Below are 12,371 nucleotides of genomic sequence, written 5' to 3' on the forward strand. Positions count from 1 at the left end.
TTCTTTCTTTCCCTCCCTCCCACCCTTCCTTCCTTCCTTCCTTCCTTCCTTCCTTCCCTCCCTCCCACCCTCCCTCCCTTCCTTCCTTCCTTCCCTTTCTTCCCTCCCTCCCTCCTTTCCTTCTTTCCTTCCTTCCTTCCTTCCTCCCTCCCTTCCTTCCTTCTTTCTTTCCCTCCCTCCCACCCTTCCTTCCTTCCTTCCTTCCTTCCTTCCTTCTTTCTTTTCCTTCCTTCCTTCCTTCCTTCCTTCCTTCCTTCCTTCCTTCCCTCCCTCCCACCCTCCCTTCCTTCCTTCACTTCCTTCCTTCCCTTCCTTCCTCCCTCCCTTCCTTCCTTACTTTCTTCCCTTCCTCCCTCCCTCCCTCCCTCCCTCCCTTCCTTCCCTCCCTCCAACCCTCCCTTCCTTCCTTCTTCCCTTCCTTCCTTCCTTCCTTCCTTCCTTCCTTCCTTCCCTTCCTCCCACCCTCCCTTCCTCCCTCCTTTCCTTCCTTCCCTTCCTCCCTCCCTTCTTCCCTTCCTTCTTTCCTTCCATTCCTCCCTCCCTTCTTTCCTTCCTTTCTTCTTTCCTTCCTTCCTCCCTCCCTTCCTTCCTTCCTCCCTCCCTCCCTCCCTCCCTCCCTCCCTTCCTTCCTTCTTTTCTTCCTCCTTCCCTCCCTTCTTTCTTTCCTCCCTTCCTTCCTTCCTTCCTTCCTTCCTTCCTTCCTTCCTCCCTCCCTTCTTTCTTTCCTCCCTTCCTTCCTCCCTCCCTCCCTCCCTCCCTCCCTTCTTTCCTTCCTTCCTTCCACCCTCCCTCCCTCCTTCCCTTCCTTCCTCCCTCCCTCCCCCTTTCCTTCCTTCCCTCCTTTCTCCCTTCCTTCCTTCCTTCCTTCCTTCCTTCCTTCCTTCCCTTCCCTTCCCTTCCTTCATTCCTTCCCTCCTTCCTCCCCCCCTTCTTCCTTCCTTTCTTCTCCTCTTCTCCCTTTCTCCATATCTTTCTTCAGCAAGGAGGTGATATGGGTATTTACTTGAGGGATCTGACTTTAAAGTTTAGGGTATAAGCAATGTCCCCTCTTGCTCTGGCGGTGTCCCAACTCAATCTTTGCCTACCCTGATGACTGACCACAGCACTTCCAATGGGGGCTGAGTCGGCCTCTCCTACTGGACAGGACAACAACGTCCTGTGAGCCCCAGGCTTTGACATCACCAACAAATAAAGAACTGTAGACATTGGAAAGTGACCAGTATGCACTGCGGGCATAGGTCTTGCCTGGGGTGCACAGGGACGCTGCAGCAGACCCGGGACCCTTGATTACGCCTGACCATCTGGGCCCTAAAGGCTCCCCAATCTTCCTAGAAAGAAATGGGCTCCCGCTGCCCCCAAGGAGGGACAACAGGCTGTGGAGGAGGGCGGTAAGGACGGGGACGGGTTGTGCCTTCATGGCAATCGGCGCTCACTCTTTTCCACGTAATGCCATGGGGAGAACTGGACTGGACAGGCGGCCTCCTCTCAGTCCTTGGCAAGGGATTCTGATGGCGGGAAGCCAGACTCAGGTTGGAGGGGAGAGTGAGTCATGAGAAGAGGGCCGGTGGCAGCACCAGGCTCGGTCGCCGCGCGGGGTCCCCACCTGGACGCGGCCCCGGGGGCCCGGCTCCTCTCCGCTCGGGCGTGCCCAGCCCCCGTGTGGCCGCCTCCCTCTCCTCCAGCCACTTCTCTGCCTCTTCACGCGTTCCAGAGGCATACACCCCAGGGCTGGTGGCCGTGGAGCAAAGCCGTGGCCGTGGCCGTGCCCTGGCGGCCCTCCCCTCGGAGCCTCCCCGCGCTCTCCAAATTGAGGGGAGCTGAAGGATGGAAGGCTTCGGCCAGACTGCCAGGGAGGTGGGCTTTCAAAGAAACAGCAAATAAATTACCGCTGGGGTTGCGGCCCCAGCACACAGAGGCTGCCACACTGGCCGATGTGAACACATCTGGCATCCTTGCCAGGCCCCAAAGAAAATAACCCTTTTTTTGTTGTTTTGTAAGCCATTTGGAAAATGGAAATCGCATGCTCTCTCTCTCAGCGCAAGCTCCTGGGCTCGCACTCGTGTGTTTCAAAACTCGGTGGTGCCGCTATTTTCGATAGCTCGGTGCCAGCGACGGCGTGTGGGGCCAAGTCCTCTCGGCCTCAAGTGACCCTGGCATCCGGGGCTCCTTGTCCCACGTCTCGCTGATGGAAGGAAAGTGCAGTGGATCCCGGGGTGGCCTCCGAGGCAGGGAGGCCCTGTTGTTTCGGGATGGCCTGGGCGTCCGCACCGGGGGCCTGGGTGGAGGGGCCCAAGGGCACCCGCTGCACCCCTTCTGGAGACGGTGAAAGACCCCTCCGGGGCTGGATTCCTAGAGAGGCCAGCAGCCAGCCTTGGATGCTTTTCATGATCACACCAGAGAACTGGAGACACGTGTCCTGGGCCTGCAGGGGCCTCAGAGGTCTGGGCCAGGACTGGAGCCCTCTCCACCCGCCGGACAACCTAGGAGGAGCTCAGTTCCCCCTCACAGCCCATGTCACGGAGAGGCACTTGTAAACGCTGGAACGTTCCTCCTCAGATGAGGCCAGTTTGTCTCTGTGGCACTTCACGCAGGAGACAGCGACGGGCTCTTTTCTAAGCTGGAAGGGATCTCGCATGCAATCTGGTTAGTCCTCCTCTTTTCAAAGATGGAGAAACGGAGGGCCAGAGAGGGCCAGTGGCTTAGCTTCGGTCACACAGCAAGGCAGGTCCCGCGCCAGGTCAAGAGCCGGACGTCTGCCCTCAGCCACCACCCTCGCTCGGCTCTGTCCCCCAAAGACAACCTGGAATTGGCCGCTCCCGTTGGCAAAGGGAGGCCCCCTCCCAGCTCGCCTCCTCTGGCCTGAGCAGGCCGCTCCTCCCCTTCCAGCTCACACTCAGGTCCTGCGGCCCACCGCCCGGCCATGCTCACTCAGCACCCCCAGAAGAACCTGGGCAGCCCCCTGACACGGCCCCGCCTCCGACCTTGGAGCCACCGGCCTGGGCGCCCAGCCCCTCAGGCGGTCCTTGCCAGGTGCGGACGGCACCTGTTACCTCCAGAGGCACCCATGGGGCTCCCCCAGGCCCCTCCGGCTCACGTCCGCCTTGCTTGGAGCCGTGCCTCACAACCTGACGTGTCCGTCCTGTCGTGCCAGAACACCTGCTATGCTCAGCACAGAACTTCCTCCTTCCTTTCCTGGCCTGGGGAGCACGAGAGACTGTCTTGGTACAAACCCAGAGCCGAACATAACAGGGACCGTCCTGCTTGGCTGTGCACGAGAGGATGTTGTCTGACCTGATGTCTGACTCCGTTAGAGCAGGTGAAGGGCTCAGAGAACTCGTGGGTCGGGGCTTTTCCTCACACTACATGGAACAGTGGGATGAGGCACTTGGACCAAGCACGACCGCTCCACACGACTGATGATGCAAACAGGAGGCGGCCTCGGGCGTCTTTACCTCGGGCCTGGCTGGGGTGACAGGGGAGCAGACGGGCCGGGGGGCGGAGGCTCCCACCAAAGATGGCCAAGCCCGTGGCTGGGCTGACCGAGGCCCACGGCACATGGGCCAGCTCCGTCTCCAGGGCTGTGAGGACGTGAGCGGGTGGGGTACATCTCAGGGTTCCCGCCTTCTGCCCCTGACACCCAGACAGCCAACTCAGGTCAGCAGGATTCAAACAATTCGACTTGATTTCACTAACACATTATTTTACTATGGAAGTCCTTTTTTTAATTTTAAAAAAATTTTTATTATTTATTTTTGAGAGAGAGAGGGAAAGATAGAGAACAAGGTGGGGAGGGGCAGAGAGAGAGGGAGACACAGAATCGGAAGCGGGCTCCAGGCCCCGAGCTGTCAGCACAGAGCCCGACGCGGGGCTCGAACCCACGAACCGTGAGATCATGACCCGAGCCGAAGTCGGATGCTTAACCGACTGAGCCACCCAGGCACCCCTGGAAGTCCTTTTTTCAGCAAGTTTTTAAAGTGTTTTAAAGTTTATTTATTTATCCTGGGGTGCCTGGGTGGTTCAGTTGGTTAAGCGACTGACTCTTGTTTTTGGCTCAAGTCATGATCTCATAGTTTGTGAGATTTATTTGTTTATTTGTTATTCATTCATTCATTCATTCATTCAGAGATAGACAGAGAAGATTCCCTCATTCGTTCGCAGCCCAAACGCTTCTCACCAGGGCAGTCACGGTTCTCATGTATATCAGCACAGGTTGTCAGTGCCTATTCTAGAACTTCACAGAACACCCATTCGTGTGTCTGCTTCTGACTTCTCTTATCTGGCAAACCCCTCTGAGACTCATTCACAACGGTGCATGTAAGTTCCCCTATTACTGCTTGATGGCGTTTCGTGCGTGGAGACAGCACAGCTTTTCTGTTGGTGGGCGTCTGGGTTGTTTATAGATTGGGGCTATTATGAGCAAATGCGCTGCTATGAACATTTGCGTAAGAATCCTCTCGTGGGTATATGTCCTTCCTTCTCTCGGAGAAATACCCCAAATCGGAATCGGTAGCTCCCGGAGGAGCCATGCGGTTCACTGCGGAAGATCGACCGCTAAACCGTGTTCCAAATGCCTTTGCCACGTTCACTCCTACCGCGATGTGTGAGAGCTCCGGGTGTGCCGGGTCCTTACAGATATTTGACACTCTCTGTCTCAGTCTCGCCCGTGGACAGCGTTCTGTAGGATGAATGGTGGTGTCTCCTTGTGGTTTTAACTTGTATTTCCCCAGTGGATGGTCTGATGCGTCTTTTCATGCCCTAGTTGTCTTTTCGGATGCCTTCTTTTGTGAAGTGTCTGTTCAACTCTGTTGCTCATTTAATTTTTGGAAGTTGTTCATGTATTCTGGATACGTGTCCTTTCTCAGATGCGTGTATTTGCAAATATTTCCTTCCCCTTTGTGGTTTTCCTTTTCATTTTTTTTAAGATCGTCTCTTTCTTGGTAACTTTTTCATTTTTTTAAAGTTTATTTTATTTAGAGAGGGAGAGAACGCACGCACACACGCGTGGGTGCACAGCAGTAGGGGAGGGCAGAGAGAGAGAGAGAGAGAGAGAGAGAGAGAGAGAGAATCCCAAGCAGCCTCCGCACTGTCAGTGCAGAGACTGATGCGGGCTCAAACTCGCAAACCTTGAGATCATGACCTACCTGAGCGGAAGTCACAAGTTGGACGCTTACCCAACCAAATCACCCAGGCGCCCAACTTTTTGGTTTTGATATAAGTTTCTGAGCATGGTCCAAGGGACTCCTGTCTACCTACGCTTCACTGACATTCACAGTTGTTTACATTTGATCACATTGGCTGGATTATCCTTGCCTTTTTCTTTCCCCTCTGATGTAAGAACGTGCACACATATGTGTGTGTTTATCTGTAAACACATTTATATGTATATACATATGTGTATAAAATATATATAAACGTATGTAACATATACACATCCACAAACGTATACACATACGCGTGTGTCTGTGTGTGCACGCGTGTGTGTGTGTGTGTGTGTGCGCGTATGTGTGATTTCTTCCCTGGACCATTTGCAGAAAAGTTGGGAACATCATGACCCCCTTACTACATAGTGTGTGTGTCTCAAGAAAAAGATTATTTTCCATACCCACAAAGGAAATATCAAAATCAGAACATTTGACACTGATACAATTTTATCATCCAAACCACAGCCTGTTTGGGGCTGTCATTAATTGTTACAAAATGTGCAGGCCAGCGAGGGTGTTGCAAGTCTAGGATCTCATGCAGGATCCTGGACCAGTTTCTCAGCCCTCCTCGTCTGGCATTTGTGTCCTCGGATTTTGAAGAGTGTGGGCCAGTTATTTTGTGGAGTGTCTCTCAGTTAGGGACTGCCCCATGTGACCTCATGAGTATATCCAGCTTGTGCACGCATCACGGGGTATAGTGTGGAGGAGACGCGTCCTTCTCACGCACGCACCACGCCAGGTGTGAGGTGCTGGTGTGAGTCCTAAGGATGTTCACGTTGACCTCTGCGTTTAGCTGGTGTTCGCCAAGCTCTTTGCTGGAAACTTATGATTTCCTCCTGTGATTCATAGGTGACATGACTCTATCAGTCAGCCCGGGATGCTGGGACCAAAATATCACGGATTGGGTTGCTTCGAAAACGTGATTTTCTCCTAGTTGTGCAGACTGGAAGTCCAAGATCAAGGCTGGGCAGGTGGGTCTCTCCAGAGGCCTCTGTCTCCTGTCCTGGTACCTCTTCGCTGTGTCCTTACATGGCCTCTCCTCTATGATCACATCCTTCGTCCTGTAAGGACACCAGTCCTACCCAAATAGGGTCCACCCACATGACCTCAGGGTGCCTCAGGGACCTCTTTCATGGTTCACTTTCTAAGGTAACAGTGGGGGCAAGGCTCCAACATGGGTATTTGGGGGGAACACACTCCTGTGAACAACAAGGAGACTTTGAAACTAAGTACCCTTTCCTCACCCCACGTTCAGCCGGTAGTTTCCACATGTGTGGAAGATTTTCTAGCTACGTCTTTCTCTCCTTCTGTACTTATGAGTGGGCATTCTTCTGAAGGACGATCTTTCTCTTCCCCACGTTTATTTATGCACATATTCATTTTAGTATGGCTATGCAGGATTTTATTACGTTTAATGGGTTATAGCCTGTTACTATCATTATTTACTTCTGTGTTCCAATTGTTCTAAATTTGGCCAGTAAGAGCGCCTTTAAGCTGGTTTCTATCTTTTTGACATGTGCCTATTTTTTTTTTTTTTGGTATTGTTCTATTTTTAAGAGCAGTTTTAGGCTAACAGCAAAACTGAGCCGGAAGTACAGAGATTTCCCATATACCCTCTGTCCCTCCCCACACGCGACCTCCCCCGTATTGTTACCCTGTGTCCTGTGCCCATGATGTTTTGAGTACTTCCTAGAATTTGTACGCTTTTTAATTCATTCCTTAACACCTTCAGGCTTTTTTATAATGTCCAGATCTTAGAGTTGTTTTCTGTAAGCAGTATGTATGCGGCAATGGTTGCCAGGGGGCGGGGGGCATGGTCTTTCAATAAGGTATTACTTCACCACGTGAGAAAGTAGAAATCGTCCATATTTATTTTGTTACCTCAACGGATCATCTGTGCCTTTTACTTGGAGGGTTTGAGCCATTTGCAGTTAGTGAAGTCACTGATGTGGTGGGGCTCAAGTCTACTGTTTTTCTGCTTGTTTGCTGACTTCTCCCATTTAATTTGTTCCTTTGTTTCTTTCCCCCTGCCTTCTTGCGGGTTAATCGATTACTTTTTGTATTCCGTTTAATTCTCCTTAATGGGTTTTCAGCTATACCTCTTTGTGTTATTTTTACTTGCTTCTCTAGGATTCCAATATGTGTCCTTAACCCATCGTCGTCCAGCTTGAGTGAGTGTTATATCAGCTCACATATAACATAAGATGCCTGCTGTAATAGAATTCCATTTATTCCCTGCAGTCTTTTGGACTATTATCATACATTTTACTTCTATATAAGTTATAAGCCCTATTGTTTAGCCATTAAATAATTAACAGCCTTTTAAGGGATTAGAAAAATACTGTTTTATATATACTTACATAGTAACCATTTCCAACACTCCACATTGCTCTCTGAATATCAGAATTTCCATCTGTTATCATTTTCCTGCAGCTTAAGGAACTGCCATCAGTATTTCTTAAAATGCAAGTCTGTTGGCAAGGAATCCTCTTGGATTTCATTTGCCCAAGAATGCCACTATTTGTCCTTATTTCTTAAAAGACATTTTTGCTGGATATACAACTCTAGATGGCATTTTTTTTTCTTTTACCATTTTAAAGATGTTATTCTGTCATCTATAACCTCAGTGATTTCTGATGAGAAGCCAGTTAAAAATTATCATTGTTCTCTAGTACGCAATGTGCCTTTTTTCTCTGACTCCTTTTTAAGACTTTTGTTTTTATCTTTAGCTTTTACAAGTTTTACTATGGTATACCTAGGTAGGTTTTCTTTGTATGTACTCTCCTTTGGCCCACTGAGATTCTTAATCTGTGGGTTAATGCTTTCTGTGAAATTGTGACTTTTATTTTCACTATGCTTATTTTAAATATTTTTTCTTCTTTTTTATTCCCCTTTCTTCTTCTTCAAGGACTCCAGTCACATAGATACTAGATGGCTCAGTGGTATCCTTCAGTCCACAGAGACTCTGAGGTTTTAAAATCTTTTTTCTTTCTGGGTTTCAGTTTGGCTTATTTCTATTGATCTGTTTTCAAGTTCACTGATGCTTTCTTCTGCAGTGTCCAGTCTGCCCTTCAGTACATTTTTCATCTCGGATATTGTGTTTTCCAGTTCTGGGGTTTTCATTGGATTCTTTTGTAGAAGTTTCATTTTTCTCTTGATATTCCCTCTCACAGTGGGAACATCTGCACAATCTGTCCATCTTTTCTTGTAAAACTTTTAAACACTTCGGGACACCTGGGTGGATCGGTCGGTTGAGTGTGCGACTTTGCTCAGGTCATGATCTTGTGGTTAATGAGTTCGAGATTCACATTGGGCTCACTGCTTTCAGTGTGGAGCCCACTTTGGATCCTCTGTCCCTCTCTCTCTCTGCCCCTCCCCTGCTTGCATTCTGTCTCTCAAAAATGAATAAACATTAAAAAAATGTTAAACATATCTATAGTATTTATTTTAAGTATTTAAGTCAAGCAATTCTAGCATCTGGATTTTTGCCAGTTTGCTTCTTGTGACCAATTTTTTTCATTTGATTATGAGTCACATTTTCTCACTCTTTTGCATGCCTAGTAATTTGATTTCATTTTATATATTGTATTGTATTATATTGTATTTTATTGTATTTTTATTTTATTTTTGAGAGAGAGAGAGAGAGAGAGAGAGAGAGAAAGCACAAGCAGGGGAGGGGCAGAGGGAGAGGAAGAAAGAGAATCTTAAGCAAGTTCCATTCCCAGTGTGGAGCCTTATGTGGGGCTCAATCTCACAACCGTGAGATCTGGACCTCAGCTGAAATCAAGAGTCAAAACCTTAAGCGACTGAGCCACCCAGGTGCCTCTCATGTCTAGTAATTTTAGATTAAACAATAGACATTGTGAGTGATATCTTTGTAGAGGCTCTGGATTCTGTTACTCTCTTCTCAAGAGTGTGGCCTTTTGTTCCAACAGGTAACTAAATTACCAGCAATCATCTCAGTCTTGTGGGGATTTGGATCTATGCTTTTGAAGGGCAAATTCATCCCAGTTTTCTCCTCAGTCCTATAGTGTCAGGATCTGGGACATGACCCTTACACCTAAGGCATAGAGCCCTTCTTTGGTCCGTTGAAGGACTGACATTGCAGAAACTGAACTTCAAATTCTGTCTCTCCTAAACTCATCAGCTGATTAATCTCTGCTGCCATCTTTCAGGCGCCTGGGGTTGCTTTTCCTTGAGATCTTTAGGGTCTTACCTTATGTGTGTACAACTTGGAGTCAGCCAGGTGTGGAAGAAGCATTTATATGCAAATTTCGGGATACTTCCTTCCACTTCTGTGGCTCTCTCCTTTCCTGGATTTCCTCTCTGGCATTCTGGCTCCTCTGGTTTCTCTGAACTTGAGTCTTCAGGCTCTTCAGATTGCCTCTTTCTGCTTGAGCTCATTTCTGTGTGCCATGTAAACTGGAGAGTGCCTCTAGGGGAAGACCATCACGCGTATATTTCCTCTGGGATTTCCCTTGTTTTAAGTGTCAAGTCCTGTCAAGTTTTAGCCTACTTTTGGTTGTTCTTAGTGTCTTCGAACAGCTGTTTTATATGTTATCCAGAGTGCAATTATTGTCAGGGGAAAGCACAGCCTGTTACAAGCTATTCCACTGTTATTGGAGTATTCAGACTTTTAATTTTACTTTAACTTTAAAAAACTATTATAGACTCACTGGAAGTTGCAAAAATAGTACCTAGAGACCAACATATCCTTCTCCCAGCTTCCCCAATAGTGATAACTCTAGCACAGCATCAAAAAAAGGAAATTGACACTGGTAAAATACCATTAACCAGACTGCAGACCATACTCGGTTCTCATCTGCATTGATGTGTGTGTGTGCGCGCACGCGTGTGTGTATGTGTGTGTGTGTGTGTGTGTGTGTGTGTGTATTTCTATGCAGTGCAATCCTGTACATGTTAACCATTCATTACACATAGGAGTGCTCTTGTGGTATCCCTTTATATTCACATGACTTATATTTAATTTATATCATGTGTAAATATATTTATATTCCATTCCTGTCCCTTGGAAACCACTACTGTGTTCTCTGTTTCTATATTTTCTCATTTTAATGCTGTTATGTAAATGGAATTACACAGTTTGTAAGATTCTGAGATTGACTTTCCATCCTGAGCACAATGCCCTTGAGATGCCTCCAGGTTGTTTTAGGTACCAACACTTTATTCTTCACTATTCTTTTCCCCTGAAGTTTTTTAAATAATCATTTCATTTTAGGACAGTTTAAGGTTTTTTGGAATGATTCAAAAGGTGGAACAAAGAGTTCCTCCATACCCCCGGGCCCCGTTCCTCCTACTATTGACATCTTATGTTGGTGTGGTGTTTTGCCACAATTTATGAACCAACATCAGTATGTTGTCATTGTCGAGTCCACACGTTATTCAGACTTCATTTTTCTCTAATGTACTTCTTCTGCCCCAGGATCCCACCCAGAATACCACATGCCGTTTTAAAGATTGTGTTTTTTAATGTTTATTTATATTTGAGAGACATAGACAGAGCGTGAGTGGGAGAGGGGCAGAGAGAGAGGGAGACAGAGAGTCTATTTAGTTATCATACCTTCTTAGGCTCCTCTTGGCTGTGACGGTTTCTTCCACTTTCCTTGTGTTTTATTTTCATTTATCTTTTTTGATGACCTTGAAGGTTTAGAGCAGTTACCAGGTGTTTTGTAGAATGTCCCCCAAATTGGAATTTGTCTGACGCTTTTTTCATGGCTAGCATGGGATGATGTGTTTCGGGGAGGAAGACCTCAGAGGTGAAGAGACATGCCCATCGTATCGCATCAAAGGCGCGTGCCTTCAAGGCACCCTGTCACTGTTGATGTTAATCTTCGTCACCTGGCTTGAGGTAGTGTTTTTCAGGTTTCTCCACTGTGAAGCTACTCTCTTTCTCTTTCTTTCATATCGTCCTCTTTGGAAGAAAATCACTACGTGCAGTCTATACCCGAGGAATAGGAAATAGGTTCCACCTTGTTAAGGACTCACTGTCTACACCATTATCTGGAATCCGGCACTGGAGATTGTGACTATTCATTCATTCATGCATTTCTGCATTTCTGTATTTGTTTATATCAATATGGACTCGTGGATATTTATTTTATACTTGAGGTTATAATCTGATACTGTGGCACCTACTTTGTCATCCAGATTGTCTCAGCTTTGACTGTTGGGAGCTCTCTCAATTGGCCACTTTATCCCACTGACATAGTTCACATCACTGTGAATTTTCTGGTTTGGTTTTTGGAGCACTTTCTTACTTTCTGGCACTGTAAAATGCCCCAGGCTCATCTGGTGCTTCCTCGACCCAGTCCTAAATCGGTCCTTTTCGCAAGCAGTCCTGGTTCCTTTTATTGAAGAATGGTGTTGGAGCTGACATCTGGGTGCAAGATGTGTCCACTGGTGCTGGAGCATCATTGCCTCTAGGCCCTCTAAGCCCTCGGAGCCAGGGGGCATGCCTGCTCCTACTGACACATGTGAATGCAGCTCCGCACACGCCAAGTGCAGCCATCTGTACTTATATGTCTCTTTTTGAAAAAATTTTGTTCAACATTTATTTATTTTTGAGCGACAGAGTATGAGTGGGGGAGGGGCAGAAAGAGAGAGGGAGACACAGTATCCGAAGGAGGCTCCAGGCTCTGAGCTGTCAGCGCAGAGCCCGACGTGGGGCTCGAACCCACGAGCCATGAGATCATGACCTGAGCCGAAGTCAGACGCCCAACTGATTGAGCCACCCAGGCGCCCCTGTATTTATATTATTCTAACATGAGTTCATGGTGACGTCTCTACCTCCAGTCCACCACCACATGGGTCATTCTAGACTGTTTCCCTTGCTGGTCTGGAACTTCCTACTCCAACAGTGAGAAACTTGGTTCCCACCATCTGCCATCTTTTATTTAATGTTCAAGTCTAGTGTTCATGCGTAGTGCTATAATTGTTAACCTCTAACCTCATGGGAAGCGGGGTTTTGAACTAGAATACAGTGCTTGTATACAGTTCTTTTTGCCTCTAGTCTGATGGGTTCCATTATGTTCAAAGTAACTTAAGTCAGCACCTTCCTCCCCGCCTCTCTTCAGTAAGGTGGGGTCATACATTCACGTTCTGCATGCTATCCTGGGCTAGAATTCAGATTTAATTTCCATATCTTATAGT

Source organism: Neofelis nebulosa, chromosome 7, assembly GCF_028018385.1.
Source record: "Neofelis nebulosa isolate mNeoNeb1 chromosome 7, mNeoNeb1.pri, whole genome shotgun sequence".
Lineage (NCBI taxonomy): Eukaryota > Metazoa > Chordata > Mammalia > Carnivora > Felidae > Neofelis > Neofelis nebulosa.